Consider the following 15,268-nt stretch of genomic DNA (forward strand, 5'->3'; position numbering starts at 1 on the left):
ACTTGAACTTGAAGCCTAACTCTTACAGATTGGTCAACGTTATCCAGAATTGAATTTAGGACACAATAGTGCACCATATGCGATATCCTAAGGGATAGAGCAGATGCAAGATTCGTGTAGCAGAGTGGCGCAGCGGAAGCGTGCTGGGCCCATAACCCAGAGGTCGATGGATCGAAACCATTCTCTGCTAAAGGACCTTGTCTTATAATGTGCTGTATCACCTTAAAACATTTGCTGAGTGCAGTTGTCGGTACTTTTACTGTTTTTAAAGAAAATGTTTCCACAGATGTAGGGGTTCTTGCTTCAGTGAAGCAAAACCCAACATCAGCTAAACATCCACACAAAGCTTTGTTTCTCCAAAAAACCCCAAAAAATAAAACAATGTCCAGCGAATAAGTACTCCAAAAAGAATAGATGTGACCAAAATGCAAACACGTAGCTTTTGAAACATCACGGCATCTTTGGCAGGTTATGCTGAATGTTTATGTGTGGCCATGCCTTCTTGTACAGGAGGTCTGCTCCGTGCTTACAGTGATTCAGCCGTTTTGCCGACTTCTGTTTTGACTTAACTCTTACCTTGGTCTAGCACGGTTTCCTTTTGTTCTGCCATCGCATCTTGACTGCAGCCAATGACTGCTCGCATATTAGATTTCTAAGTTCTTGAACCTTTGGTGCTTAAGTAAGGTGTTTTCCATCAGCATGGGTGCAGGTCAGAATCTCTGGATCGACTGTTTCAAGCAAGAAGCATTCCCAGGCTAAACTCCTGGAGTGTGTGGGAGTAGGATCTTTTCCCATCGTTGCATTTATCTTTGCATTTATTTTCCATCTTCCACTAGATTTTGGGACTGTCAAGACACTGAACATGCTAGCAGCGCTAATGCTAACAGCGCTAGCGCTAACAACGCTAATGGTGCTGTCGGTGCAGGCAACGGCGCATGCGCAGAGCCCACCATAGAACAGTGCCCTCTCATCATCACGGAGAGTGACGCGACGAGAGAGTTTAAAAGAGTGAATAGCAGGAAGGCGGCGGGATCAGACGGTATCTGCGGGAAAGTCCTCAAAGACTGCGCAGACCAGCTTGCCCCAGTATTCTCTGACAGCTTCAATTTCTCCCTGACGCTCGGTATCGTCCCATCCAGCATTAAGCGATCCACCATCGGCGCCGTCCCAAAGAAACCTCCACCCTCCGGCCTCGATGACTACCGCCCTGTTGCCCTCACATCAGTCGTGATGAAGTGCTTTGATAAGCTAGTCAGAGACTTCATCACCTCTTCATTGCCGGCCTCCATGGACCCACTGCAGTTTGCATACCGCCACAAACGCTCCACTGATGACGCAATTACGCATCTGCTCCACACCACACTGACCCACCCGGACAAAAGGAGGGGTAATTATGTTAAAACGTTGTTTGTCGATTACAGTTCAGCATTTAACACTATCATCCCCTCCAAACTCACTACTAAGTTGGAGGATCTAGGACTGCATACATACCTGTGCGACTGGCTTTCCATCTTCCTAACAGACAGACCACAATCAGTACGGGTGGGCAACTGTGTCTCATCCATCCTCACCCTCAGCATTGCAGCTCCTCAGGGTTGTGTCCTAAGCCCCCTGCTCTACTCACTGTAAACCTACGACTGCGCAACCACTTCCAGCTGCACCACCATTGTCAAGTTTGCTCACGATACCGTCGTCATGGGCCTAATCTTGGAAAACGATGAGAGGGCCTACCTGGAGGAGATTAAACACCGGGAAAACTGGTGCCAGGGAAACAATCTCCTCCTAAATGTCAGCAAGACAAAGCAGCTGATTGTGGACTGCAGCAAGAAGCAGGAGCGGCACTACCAACCTGTGAGGATCAATGGAACTACGGTGGAGAGAGTAGACAGGTCTTCTCTCTGTTGAAGTCAGGGAAGCGCTTTCGCTCCCTGAAGACCAATACAGAGAGACTGACGAGGGGCTTCTTCCCACAGGCCATTCGGGCCGTGAATCAGGGCAACTGATAATCTGTGGGGACCACCACCACCATGTGACTGTAAATTTGTCAATTGGAATTGTACATCGTGTATATACACTGTAGATTGTGTATATATACCTATTACACATACATTGTTATATACTCTTTGTATATATATATATTTCCTTATCCACCCTTGTTTCTTTCCTCAGTTTGGACAGAGCACTCACAAAAACATTTCACTGCGAGTTATACCGTGTATGATAATGTACTTGACAAATAAACCGAACTTGAACTTGAACTTGAAGCCTAACTCTTACAGATTGGTCAACGTTATCCAGAATTGAATTTAGGACACAATAGTGCACCATATGCGATATCCTAAGGGATAGAGCAGATGCAAGATTCGTGTAGCAGAGTGGCGCAGCGGAAGTGTGCTGGGCCCATAACCCAGAGGTCGATGGATCGAAACCATTCTCTGCTAAAGGACCTTGTCTTATAATGTGCTGTATCACCTTAAAACATTTGCTGAGTGCAGTTGTCGGTACTTTTACTGTTTTTAAAGAAAATGTTTCCACAGATGTAGGGGTTCTTGCTTCAGTGAAGCAAAACCCAACATCAGCTAAACATCCACACAAAGCTTTGTTTCTCCAAAAAAACCCAAAAAATAAAACAATGTCCAGCGAATAAGTACTCCAAAAAGAATAGATGTGACCAAAATGCAAACACGTAGCTTTTGAAACATCACGGCATCTTTGGCAGGTTATGCTGAATGTTTATGTGTGGCCATGCCTTCTTGTACAGGAGGTCTGCTCCGTGCTTACAGTGATTCAGCCGTTTTGCCGACTTCTGTTTTGACTTAACTCTTACCTTGGTCTAGCACGGTTTCCTTTTGTTCTGCCATCGCATCTTGACTGCAGCCAATGACTGCTCGCATATTAGATTTCTAAGTTCTTGAACCTTTGGTGCTTAAGTAAGGTGTTTTCCATCAGCATGGGTGCAGGTCAGAATCTCTGGATTGACTGTTTCAAGCAAGAAGCATTCCCAGGCTAAACTCCTGGAGTGTGTGGGAGTAGGATCTTTTCCCATCGTTGCATTTATCTTTGCATTTATTTTCCATCTTCCACTAGATTTTGGGACTGTCAAGACACTGAACATGCTAGCAGCGCTAATGCTAACAGCGCTAGCGCTAACAACGCTAATGGTGCTGTCGGTGCAGGCAACGGCGCATGCGCAGAGCCCACCATAGAACAGTGCCCTCTCATCATCACGGAGAGTGACGCGACGAGAGAGTTTAAAAGAGTGAATAGCAGGAAGGCGGCGGGATCAGACGGTATCTGCGGGAAAGTCCTCAAAGACTGCGCAGACCAGCTTGCCCCAGTATTCTCCGACAGCTTCAATTTCTCCCTGACGCTCGGTATCGTCCCATCCAGCATTAAGCGATCCACCATCGGCGCCGTCCCAAAGAAACCTCCACCCTCCGGCCTCGATGACTACCGCCCTGTTGCCCTCACATCAGTCGTGATGAAGTGCTTTGATAAGCTAGTCAGAGACTTCATCACCTCTTCATTGCCGGCCTCCATGGACCCACTGCAGTTTGCATACCGCCACAAACGCTCCACTGATGACGCAATTGCGCATCTGCTCCACACCACACTGACCCACCCGGACAAAAGGAGGGGTAATTATGTTAAAACGTTGTTTGTCGATTACAGTTCAGCATTTAACACTATCATCCCCTCCAAACTCACTACTAAGTTGGAGGATCTAGGACTGCATACATCCCTGTGCGACTGGCTTTCCATCTTCCTAACAGACAGACCACAATCAGTACGGGTGGGCAACTGTGTCTCATCCATCCTCACCCTCAGCATTGCAGCTCCTCAGGGTTGTGTCCTAAGCCCCCTGCTCTACTCACTGTAAACCTACGACTGCGCAACCACTTCCAGCTGCACCACCATTGTCAAGTTTGCTCACGATACCGTCGTCATGGGCCTAATCTTGGAAAACGATGAGAGGGCCTACCTGGAGGAGATTAAACACCGGGAAAACTGGTGCCAGGGAAACAATCTCCTCCTAAATGTCAGCAAGACAAAGCAGCTGATTGTGGACTGCAGCAAGAAGCAGGAGCGGCACTACCAACCTGTGAGGATCAATGGAACTACGGTGGAGAGAGTAGACAGGTCTTCTCTCTGTTGAAGTCAGGGAAGCGCTTTCGCTCCCTGAAGACCAATACAGAGAGACTGACGAGGGGCTTCTTCCCACAGGCCATTCGGGCCGTGAATCAGGGCAACTGATAATCTGTGGGGACCACCACCACCATGTGACTGTAAATTTGTCAATTGGAATTGTACATCGTGTATATACACTGTAGATTGTGTATATATAACTATTACACATACATTGTTATATACTCTTTGTATATATATATATTTCCTTATCCACCCTTGTTTCTTTCCTCAGTTTGGACAGAGCACTCACAAAAACATTTCACTGCGAGTTATACCGTGTATGATAATGTACTTTGCAAATAAACCGAACTTGAACTTGAACTTGAAGCCTAACTCTTACAGATTGGTCAACGTTATCCAGAATTGAATTTAGGACACAATAGTGCACCATATGTGATATCCTAAGGGATAGAGCAGATGCAAGATTCGTGTAGCAGAGTGGCGCAGCGGAAGCGTGCTGGGCCCATAACCCAGAGGTCGATGGATCGAAACCATTCTCTGCTAAAGGACCTTGTCTTATAATGTTCTGTATCACCTTAAAACATTTGCTGAGTGCAGTTGTCGGTACTTTTACTGTTTTTAAAGAAAATGTTTCCACAGATGTAGGGGTTCTTGCTTCAGTGAAGCAAAACCCAACATCAGCTAAACATCCACACAAAGCTTTGTTTCTCCAAAAAACCCCAAAAAATAAAACAATGTCCAGCGAATAAGTACTCCAAAAAGAATAGATGTGACCAAAATGCAAACACGTAGCTTTTGAAACATCACGGCATCTTTGGCAGGTTATGCTGAATGTTTATGTGTGGCCATGCCTTCTTGTACAGGAGGTCTGCTCCGTGCTTACAGTGATTCAGCCGTTTTGCCGACTTCTGTTTTGACTTAACGCTTACCTTGGTCTAGCACGGTTTCCTTTTGTTCTGCCATCGCATCTTGACTGCAGCCAATGACTGCTCGCATATTAGATTTCTAAGTTCTTGAACCTTTGGTGCTTAAGTAAGGTGTTTTCCATCAGCATGGGTGCAGGTCAGAATCTCTGGATCGACTGTTTCAAGCAAGAAGCATTCCCAGGCTAAACTCCTGGAGTGTGTGGGAGTAGGATCTTTTCCCATCGTTGCATTTATCTTTGCATTTATTTTCCATCTTCCACTAGATTTTGGGACTGTCAAGACACTGAACATGCTAGCAGCGCTAATGCTAACAGCGCTAGCGCTAACAACGCTAATGGTGCTGTCGGTGCAGGCAACGGCGCATGCGCAGAGCCCACCATAGAACAGTGCCCTCTCATCATCACGGAGAGTGACGCGACGAGAGAGTTTAAAAGAGTGAATAGCAGGAAGGCGGCGGGATCAGACGGTATCTGCGGGAAAGTCCTCAAAGACTGCGCAGACCAGCTTGCCCCAGTATTCTCCGACAGCTTCAATTTCTCCCTGACGCTCGGTATCGTCCCATCCAGCATTAAGCGATCCACCATCGGCGCCGTCCCAAAGAAACCTCCACCCTCCGGCCTCGATGACTACCGCCCTGTTGCCCTCACATCAGTCGTGATGAAGTGCTTTGATAAGCTAGTCAGAGACTTCATCACCTCTTCATTGCCGGCCTCCATGGACCCACTGCAGTTTGCATACCGCCACAAACGCTCCACTGATGACGCAATTGCGCATCTGCTCCACACCACACTGACCCACCCGGACAAAAGGAGGGGTAATTATGTTAAAACGTTGTTTGTCGATTACAGTTCAGCATTTAACACTATCATCCCCTCCAAACTCACTACTAAGTTGGAGGATCTAGGACTGCATACATCCCTGTGCGACTGGCTTTCCATCTTCCTAACAGACAGACCACAATCAGTACGGGTGGGCAACTGTGTCTCATCCATCCTCACCCTCAGCATTGCAGCTCCTCAGGGTTGTGTCCTAAGCCCCCTGCTCTACTCACTGTAAACCTACGACTGCGCAACCACTTCCAGCTGCACCACCATTGTCAAGTTTGCTCACGATACCGTCGTCATGGGCCTAATCTTGGAAAACGATGAGAGGGCCTACCTGGAGGAGATTAAACACCGGGAAAACTGGTGCCAGGGAAACAATCTCCTCCTAAATGTCAGCAAGACAAAGCAGCTGATTGTGGACTGCAGCAAGAAGCAGGAGCGGCACTACCAACCTGTGAGGATCAATGGAACTACGGTGGAGAGAGTAGACAGGTCTTCTCTCTGTTGAAGTCAGGGAAGCGCTTTCGCTCCCTGAAGACCAATACAGAGAGACTGACGAGGGGCTTCTTCCCACAGGCCATTCGGGCCGTGAATCAGGGCAACTGATAATCTGTGGGGACCACCACCACCATGTGACTGTAAATTTGTCAATTGGAATTGTACATCGTGTATATACACTGTAGATTGTGTATATATAACTATTACACATACATTGTTATATACTCTTTGTATATATATATATTTCCTTATCCACCCTTGTTTCTTTCCTCAGTTTGGACAGAGCACTCACAAAAACATTTCACTGCGAGTTATACCGTGTATGATAATGTACTTTGCAAATAAACCGAACTTGAACTTGAACTTGAAGCCTAACTCTTACAGATTGGTCAACGTTATCCAGAATTGAATTTAGGACACAATAGTGCACCATATGTGATATCCTAAGGGATAGAGCAGATGCAAGATTCGTGTAGCAGAGTGGCGCAGCGGAAGCGTGCTGGGCCCATAACCCAGAGGTCGATGGATCGAAACCATTCTCTGCTAAAGGACCTTGTCTTATAATGTTCTGTATCACCTTAAAACATTTGCTGAGTGCAGTTGTCGGTACTTTTACTGTTTTTAAAGAAAATGTTTCCACAGATGTAGGGGTTCTTGCTTCAGTGAAGCAAAACCCAACATCAGCTAAACATCCACACAAAGCTTTGTTTCTCCAAAAAACCCCAAAAAATAAAACAATGTCCAGCGAATAAGTACTCCAAAAAGAATAGATGTGACCAAAATGCAAACACGTAGCTTTTGAAACATCACGGCATCTTTGGCAGGTTATGCTGAATGTTTATGTGTGGCCATGCCTTCTTGTACAGGAGGTCTGCTCCGTGCTTACAGTGATTCAGCCGTTTTGCCGACTTCTGTTTTGACTTAACGCTTACCTTGGTCTAGCACGGTTTCCTTTTGTTCTGCCATCGCATCTTGACTGCAGCCAATGACTGCTCGCATATTAGATTTCTAAGTTCTTGAACCTTTGGTGCTTAAGTAAGGTGTTTTCCATCAGCATGGGTGCAGGTCAGAATCTCTGGATCGACTGTTTCAAGCAAGAAGCATTCCCAGGCTAAACTCCTGGAGTGTGTGGGAGTAGGATCTTTTCCCATCGTTGCATTTATCTTTGCATTTATTTTCCATCTTCCACTAGATTTTGGGACTGTCAAGACACTGAACATGCTAGCAGCGCTAATGCTAACAGCGCTAGCGCTAACAACGCTAATGGTGCTGTCGGTGCAGGCAACGGCGCATGCGCAGAGCCCACCATAGAACAGTGCCCTCTCATCATCACGGAGAGTGACGCGACGAGAGAGTTTAAAAGAGTGAATAGCAGGAAGGCGGCGGGATCAGACGGTATCTGCGGGAAAGTCCTCAAAGACTGCGCAGACCAGCTTGCCCCAGTATTCTCCGACAGCTTCAATTTCTCCCTGACGCTCGGTATCGTCCCATCCAGCATTAAGCGATCCACCATCGGCGCCGTCCCAAAGAAACCTCCACCCTCCGGCCTCGATGACTACCGCCCTGTTGCCCTCACATCAGTCGTGATGAAGTGCTTTGATAAGCTAGTCAGAGACTTCATCACCTCTTCATTGCCGGCCTCCATGGACCCACTGCAGTTTGCATACCGCCACAAACGCTCCACTGATGACGCAATTGCGCATCTGCTCCACACCACACTGACCCACCCGGACAAAAGGAGGGGTAATTATGTTAAAACGTTGTTTGTCGATTACAGTTCAGCATTTAACACTATCATCCCCTCCAAACTCACTACTAAGTTGGAGGATCTAGGACTGCATACATCCCTGTGCGACTGGCTTTCCATCTTCCTAACAGACAGACCACAATCAGTACGGGTGGGCAACTGTGTCTCATCCATCCTCACCCTCAGCATTGCAGCTCCTCAGGGTTGTGTCCTAAGCCCCCTGCTCTACTCACTGTAAACCTACGACTGCGCAACCACTTCCAGCTGCACCACCATTGTCAAGTTTGCTCACGATACCGTCGTCATGGGCCTAATCTTGGAAAACGATGAGAGGGCCTACCTGGAGGAGATTAAACACCTGGAAAACTGGTGCCAGGGAAACAATCTCCTCCTAAATGTCAGCAAGACAAAGCAGCTGATTGTGGACTGCAGCAAGAAGCAGGAGCGGCACTACCAACCTGTGAGGATCAATGGAACTACGGTGGAGAGAGTAGACAGGTCTTCTCTCTGTTGAAGTCAGGGAAGCGCTTTCGCTCCCTGAAGACCAATACAGAGAGACTGACGAGGGGCTTCTTCCCACAGGCCATTCGGGCCGTGAATCAGGGCAACTGATAATCTGTGGGGACCACCACCACCATGTGACTGTAAATTTGTCAATTGCAATTGTACATCGTGTATATACACTGTAGATTGTGTATATATACCTATTACACATACATTGTTATATACTCTTTGTATATATATATTTTTCCTTATCCACCCTTGTTTCTTTCCTCAGTTTGGACAGAGCACTCACAAAAACATTTCACTGCGAGTTATACCGTGTATGATAATGTACTTGACAAATAAACCGAACTTGAACTTGAACTTGAAGCCTAACTCTTACAGATTGGTCAACGTTATCCAGAATTGAATTTAGGACACAATAGTGCACCATATGCGATATCCTAAGGGATAGAGCAGATGCAAGGCTCGTGTAGCAGAGTGGCGCAGCGGAAGTGTGCTGGGCCCATAACCCAGAGGTCGATGGATCGAAACCATTCTCTGCTAAAGGACCTTGTCTTGTAATGTGCTGTATCACCTTAAAACATTTGCTGAGTGCAGTTGTCGGTACTTTTACTGTTTTTAAAGAAAATGTTTCCACAGATGTAGGGGTTCTTGCTTCAGTGAAGCAAAACCCAACATCAGCTAAACATCCACACAAAGCTTTGTTTCTCCAAAAAACCCCAAAAAATAAAACAATGTCCAGCGAATAAGTACTCCAAAAAGAATAGATGTGACCAAAATGCAAACACGTAGCTTTTGAAACATCACGGCATCTTTGGCAGGTTATGCTGAATGTTTATGTGTGGCCATGCCTTCTTGTACAGGAGGTCTGCTCCGTGCTTACAGTGATTCAGCCGTTTTGCCGACTTCTGTTTTGACTTAACTCTTACCTTGGTCTAGCACGGTTTCCTTTTGTTCTGCCATCGCATCTTGACTGCAGCCAATGACTGCTCGCATATTAGATTTCTAAGTTCTTGAACCTTTGGTGCTTAAGTAAGGTGTTTTCCATCAGCATGGGTGCAGGTCAGAATCTCTGGATCGACTGTTTCAAGCAAGAAGCATTCCCAGGCTAAACTCCTGGAGTGTGTGGGAGTAGGATCTTTTCCCATCGTTGCATTTATCTTTGCATTTATTTTCCATCTTCCACTAGATTTTGGGACTGTCAAGACACTGAACATGCTAGCAGCGCTAATGCTAACAGCGCTAGCGCTAACAACGCTAATGGTGCTGTCGGTGCAGGCAACGGCGCATGCGCAGAGCCCACCATAGAACAGTGCCCTCTCATCATCACGGAGAGTGACGCGACGAGAGAGTTTAAAAGAGTGAATAGCAGGAAGGCGGCGGGATCAGACGGTATCTGCGGGAAAGTCCTCAAAGACTGCGCAGACCAGCTTGCCCCAGTATTCTCCGACAGCTTCAATTTCTCCCTGACGCTCGGTATCGTCCCATCCAGCATTAAGCGATCCACCATCGGCGCCGTCCCAAAGAAACCTCCACCCTCCGGCCTCGATGACTACCGCCCTGTTGCCCTCACATCAGTCGTGATGAAGTGCTTTGATAAGCTAGTCAGAGACTTCATCACCTCTTCATTGCCGGCCTCCATGGACCCACTGCAGTTTGCATACCGCCACAAACGCTCCACTGATGACGCAATTGCGCATCTGCTCCACACCACACTGACCCACCCGGACAAAAGGAGGGGTAATTATGTTAAAACGTTGTTTGTCGATTACAGTTCAGCATTTAACACTATCATCCCCTCCAAACTCACTACTAAGTTGGAGGATCTAGGACTGCATACATCCCTGTGCGACTGGCTTTCCATCTTCCTAACAGACAGACCACAATCAGTACGGGTGGGCAACTGTGTCTCATCCATCCTCACCCTCAGCATTGCAGCTCCTCAGGGTTGTGTCCTAAGCCCCCTGCTCTACTCACTGTAAACCTACGACTGCGCAACCACTTCCAGCTGCACCACCATTGTCAAGTTTGCTCACGATACCGTCGTCATGGGCCTAATCTTGGAAAACGATGAGAGGGCCTACCTGGAGGAGATTAAACACCGGGAAAACTGGTGCCAGGGAAACAATCTCCTCCTAAATGTCAGCAAGACAAAGCAGCTGATTGTGGACTGCAGCAAGAAGCAGGAGCGGCACTACCAACCTGTGAGGATCAATGGAACTACGGTGGAGAGAGTAGACAGGTCTTCTCTCTGTTGAAGTCAGGGAAGCGCTTTCGCTCCCTGAAGACCAATACAGAGAGACTGACGAGGGGCTTCTTCCCACAGGCCATTCGGGCCGTGAATCAGGGCAACTGATAATCTGTGGGGACCACCACCACCATGTGACTGTAAATTTGTCAATCGGAATTGTACATCGTGTATATACACTGTAGATTGTGTATATATAACTATTACACATACATTGTTATATACTCTTTGTATATATATATATTTCCTTATCCACCCTTGTTTCTTTCCTCAGTTTGGACAGAGCACTCACAAAAACATTTCACTGCGAGTTATACCGTGTATGATAATGTACTTGACAAATAAACCGAACTTGAACTTGAACTTGAAGCCTAACTCTTACAGATTGGTCAACGTTATCCAGAATTGAATTTAGGACACAATAGTGCACCATATGCGATATCCTAAGGGATAGAGCAGATGCAAGATTCGTGTAGCAGAGTGGCGCAGCGGAAGCGTGCTGGGCCCATAACCCAGAGGTCGATGGATCGAAACCATTCTCTGCTAAAGGACCTTGTCTTATAATGTGCTGTATCACCTTAAAACATTTGCTGAGTGCAGTTGTCGGTACTTTTACTGTTTTTAAAGAAAATGTTTCCACAGATGTAGGGGTTCTTGCTTCAGTGAAGCAAAACCCAACATCAGCTAAACATCCACACAAAGCTTTGTTTCTCCAAAAAACCCCAAAAAATAAAACAATGTCCAGCGAATAAGTACTCCAAAAAGAATAGATGTGACCAAAATGCAAACACGTAGCTTTTGAAACATCACGGCATCTTTGGCAGGTTATGCTGAATGTTTATGTGTGGCCATGCCTTCTTGTACAGGAGGTCTGCTCCGTGCTTACAGTGATTCAGCCGTTTTGCCGACTTCTGTTTTGACTTAACTCTTACCTTGGTCTAGCACGGTTTCCTTTTGTTCTGCCATCGCATCTTGACTGCAGCCAATGACTGCTCGCATATTAGATTTCTAAGTTCTTGAACCTTTGGTGCTTAAGTAAGGTGTTTTCCATCAGCATGGGTGCAGGTCAGAATCTCTGGATCGACTGTTTCAAGCAAGAAGCATTCCCAGGCTAAACTCCTGGAGTGTGTGGGAGTAGGATCTTTTCCCATCGTTGCATTTATCTTTGCATTTATTTTCCATCTTCCACTAGATTTTGGGACTGTCAAGACACTGAACATGCTAGCAGCGCTAATGCTAACAGCGCTAGCGCTAACAACGCTAATGGTGCTGTCGGTGCAGGCAACGGCGCATGCGCAGAGCCCACCATAGAACAGTGCCCTCTCATCATCACGGAGAGTGACGCGACGAGAGAGTTTAAAAGAGTGAATAGCAGGAAGGCGGCGGGATCAGACGGTATCTGCGGGAAAGTCCTCAAAGACTGCGCAGACCAGCTTGCCCCAGTATTCACCGACAGCTTCAATTTCTCCCTGACGCTCGGTATCGTCCCATCCAGCATTAAGCGATCCACCATCGGCGCCGTCCCAAAGAAACCTCCACCCTCCGGCCTCGATGACTACCGCCCTGTTGCCCTCACATCAGTCGTGATGAAGTGCTTTGATAAGCTAGTCAGAGACTTCATCACCTCTTCATTGCCGGCCTCCATGGACCCACTGCAGTTTGCATACCGCCACAAACGCTCCACTGATGACGCAATTGCGCATCTGCTCCACACCACACTGACCCACCCGGACAAAAGGAGGGGTAATTATGTTAAAACGTTGTTTGTCGATTACAGTTCAGCATTTAACACTATCATCCCCTCCAAACTCACTACTAAGTTGGAGGATCTAGGACTGCATACATCCCTGTGCGACTGGCTTTCCATCTTCCTAACAGACAGACCACAATCAGTACGGGTGGGCAACTGTGTCTCATCCATCCTCACCCTCAGCATTGCAGCTCCTCAGGGTTGTGTCCTAAGCCCCCTGCTCTACTCACTGTAAACCTACGACTGCGCAACCACTTCCAGCTGCACCACCATTGTCAAGTTTGCTCACGATACCGTCGTCATGGGCCTAATCTCGGAAAACGATGAGAGGGCCTACCTGGAGGAGATTAAACACCGGGAAAACTGGTGCCAGGGAAACAATCTCCTCCTAAATGTCAGCAAGACAAAGCAGCTGATTGTGGACTGCAGCAAGAAGCAGGAGCGGCACTACCAACCTGTGAGGATCAATGGAACTACGGTGGAGAGAGTAGACAGGTCTTCTCTCTGTTGAAGTCAGGGAAGCGCTTTCGCTCCCTGAAGACCAATACAGAGAGACTGACGAGGGGCTTCTTCCCACAGGCCATTCGGGCCGTGAATCAGGGCAACTGATAATCTGTGGGGACCACCACTACCATGTGACTGTAAATTTGTCAATCGGAATTGTACATCGTGTATATACACTGTAGATTGTGTATATATACCTATTACACATACATTGTTATATACTCTTTGTATATATATATATTTCCTTATCCACCCTTGTTTCTTTCCTCAGTTTGGACAGAGCACTCACAAAAACATTTCACTGCGAGTTATACCGTGTATAATAATGTACTTGACAAATAAACCGAACTTGAACTTGAACTTGAAGCCTAACTCTTACAGATTGGTCAACGTTATCCAGAATTGAATTTAGGACACAATAGTGCACCATATGCGATATCCTAAGGGATAGAGCAGATGCAAGGTTCGTGTAGCAGAGTGGCGCAGCGGAATCGTGCTGGGCCCGTAACCCAGAGGTCGATGGATCGAAACCATTCTCTGCTAAAGGACCTTGTCTTATAATGTGCTGTATCACCTTAAAACATTTGCTGAGTGCAGTTGTCGGTACTTTTACTGTTTTTAAAGAAAATGTTTCCACAGATGTAGGGGTTCTTGCTTCAGTGAAGCAAAACCCAACATCAGCTAAACATCCACACAAAGCTTTGTTTCTCCAAAAAAACCCAAAAAATAAAACAATGTCCAGCGAATAAGTACTCCAAAAAGAATAGATGTGACCAAAATGCAAACACGTAGCTTTTGAAACATCACGCCAGCTTTGGCAGGTTATGCTGAATGTTTATGTGTGGCCATGCCTTCTTGTACAGGAGGTCTGCTCCGTGCTTACAGTGATTCAGCCGTTTTGCCGACTTCTGTTTTGACTTAACTCTTACCTTGGTCTAGCACGGTTTCCTTTTGTTCTGCCATCGCATCTTGACTGCAGCCAATGACTGCTCGCATATTAGATTTCTAAGTTCTTGAACCTTTGGTGCTTAAGTAAGGTGTTTTCCATCAGCATGGGTGCAGGTCAGAATCTCTGGATCGACTGTTTCAAGCAAGAAGCATTCCCAGGCTAAACTCCTGGAGTGTGTGGGAGTAGGATCTTTTCCCATCGTTGCATTTATCTTTGCATTTATTTTCCATCTTCCACTAGATTTTGGGACTGTCAAGACACTGAACATGCTAGCAGCGCTAATGCTAACAGCGCTAGCGCTAACAACGCTAATGGTGCTGTCGGTGCAGGCAACGGCGCATGCGCAGAGCCCACCATAGAACAGTGCCCTCTCATCATCACGGAGAGTGACGCGACGAGAGAGTTTAAAAGAGTGAATAGCAGGAAGGCGGCGGGATCAGACGGTATCTGCGGGAAAGTCCTCAAAGACTGCGCAGACCAGCTTGCCCCAGTATTCACCGACAGCTTCAATTTCTCCCTGACGCTCGGTATCGTCCCATCCAGCATTAAGCGATCCACCATCGGCGCCGTCCCAAAGAAACCTCCACCCTCCGGCCTCGATGACTACCGCCCTGTTGCCCTCACATCAGTCGTGATGAAGTGCTTTGATAAGCTAGTCAGAGACTTCATCACCTCTTCATTGCCGGCCTCCATGGACCCACTGCAGTTTGCATACCGCCACAAACGCTCCACTGATGACGCAATTGCGCATCTGCTCCACACCACACTGACCCACCCGGACAAAAGGAGGGGTAATTATGTTAAAACGTTGTTTGTCGATTACAGTTCAGCATTTAACACTATCATCCCCTCCAAACTCACTACTAAGTTGGAGGATCTAGGACTGCATACATCCCTGTGCGACTGGCTTTCCATCTTCCTAACAGACAGACCACAATCAGTACGGGTGGGCAACTGTGTCTCATCCATCCTCACCCTCAGCATTGCAGCTCCTCAGGGTTGTGTCCTAAGCCCCCTGCTCTACTCACTGTAAACCTACGACTGCGCAACCACTTCCAGCTGCACCACCATTGTCAAGTTTGCTCACGATACCGTCGTCATGGGCCTAATCTCGGAAAACGATGAGAGGGCCTACCTGGAGGAGATTAAACACCGGGAAAACTGGT

At 47.1% G+C, this 15,268-nt stretch overlaps 4 non-coding genes across 4 annotated transcripts; all 4 read left to right on the forward strand.

Annotated features, from left to right (window-relative positions):
• The first annotated feature begins 118 nt into the window (after positions 1-118).
• Positions 119-190, forward strand: trnam-cau (transfer RNA methionine (anticodon CAU)). The gene has a single exon. It is a non-coding gene; the product is annotated as a tRNA-Met (tRNA).
• Positions 191-4,620: 4,430 nt separating this feature from the next.
• Positions 4,621-4,692, forward strand: trnam-cau (transfer RNA methionine (anticodon CAU)). Its single transcript has one exon. It is a non-coding gene; the product is annotated as a tRNA-Met (tRNA).
• A 2,179-nt stretch (positions 4,693-6,871) lies between these two features.
• trnam-cau (transfer RNA methionine (anticodon CAU)) lies at positions 6,872-6,943 on the forward strand. The gene has a single exon. It is a non-coding gene; the product is annotated as a tRNA-Met (tRNA).
• A 4,430-nt stretch (positions 6,944-11,373) lies between these two features.
• Positions 11,374-11,445, forward strand: trnam-cau (transfer RNA methionine (anticodon CAU)). Its single transcript has one exon. It is a non-coding gene; the product is annotated as a tRNA-Met (tRNA).
• The last annotated feature ends 3,823 nt before the right edge of the window (positions 11,446-15,268 follow it).

This window comes from Electrophorus electricus, chromosome 24, assembly GCF_041902795.1.
Source record: "Electrophorus electricus isolate QZ-2024a chromosome 24, ASM4190279v1, whole genome shotgun sequence".
NCBI lineage: Eukaryota > Metazoa > Chordata > Actinopteri > Gymnotiformes > Gymnotidae > Electrophorus > Electrophorus electricus.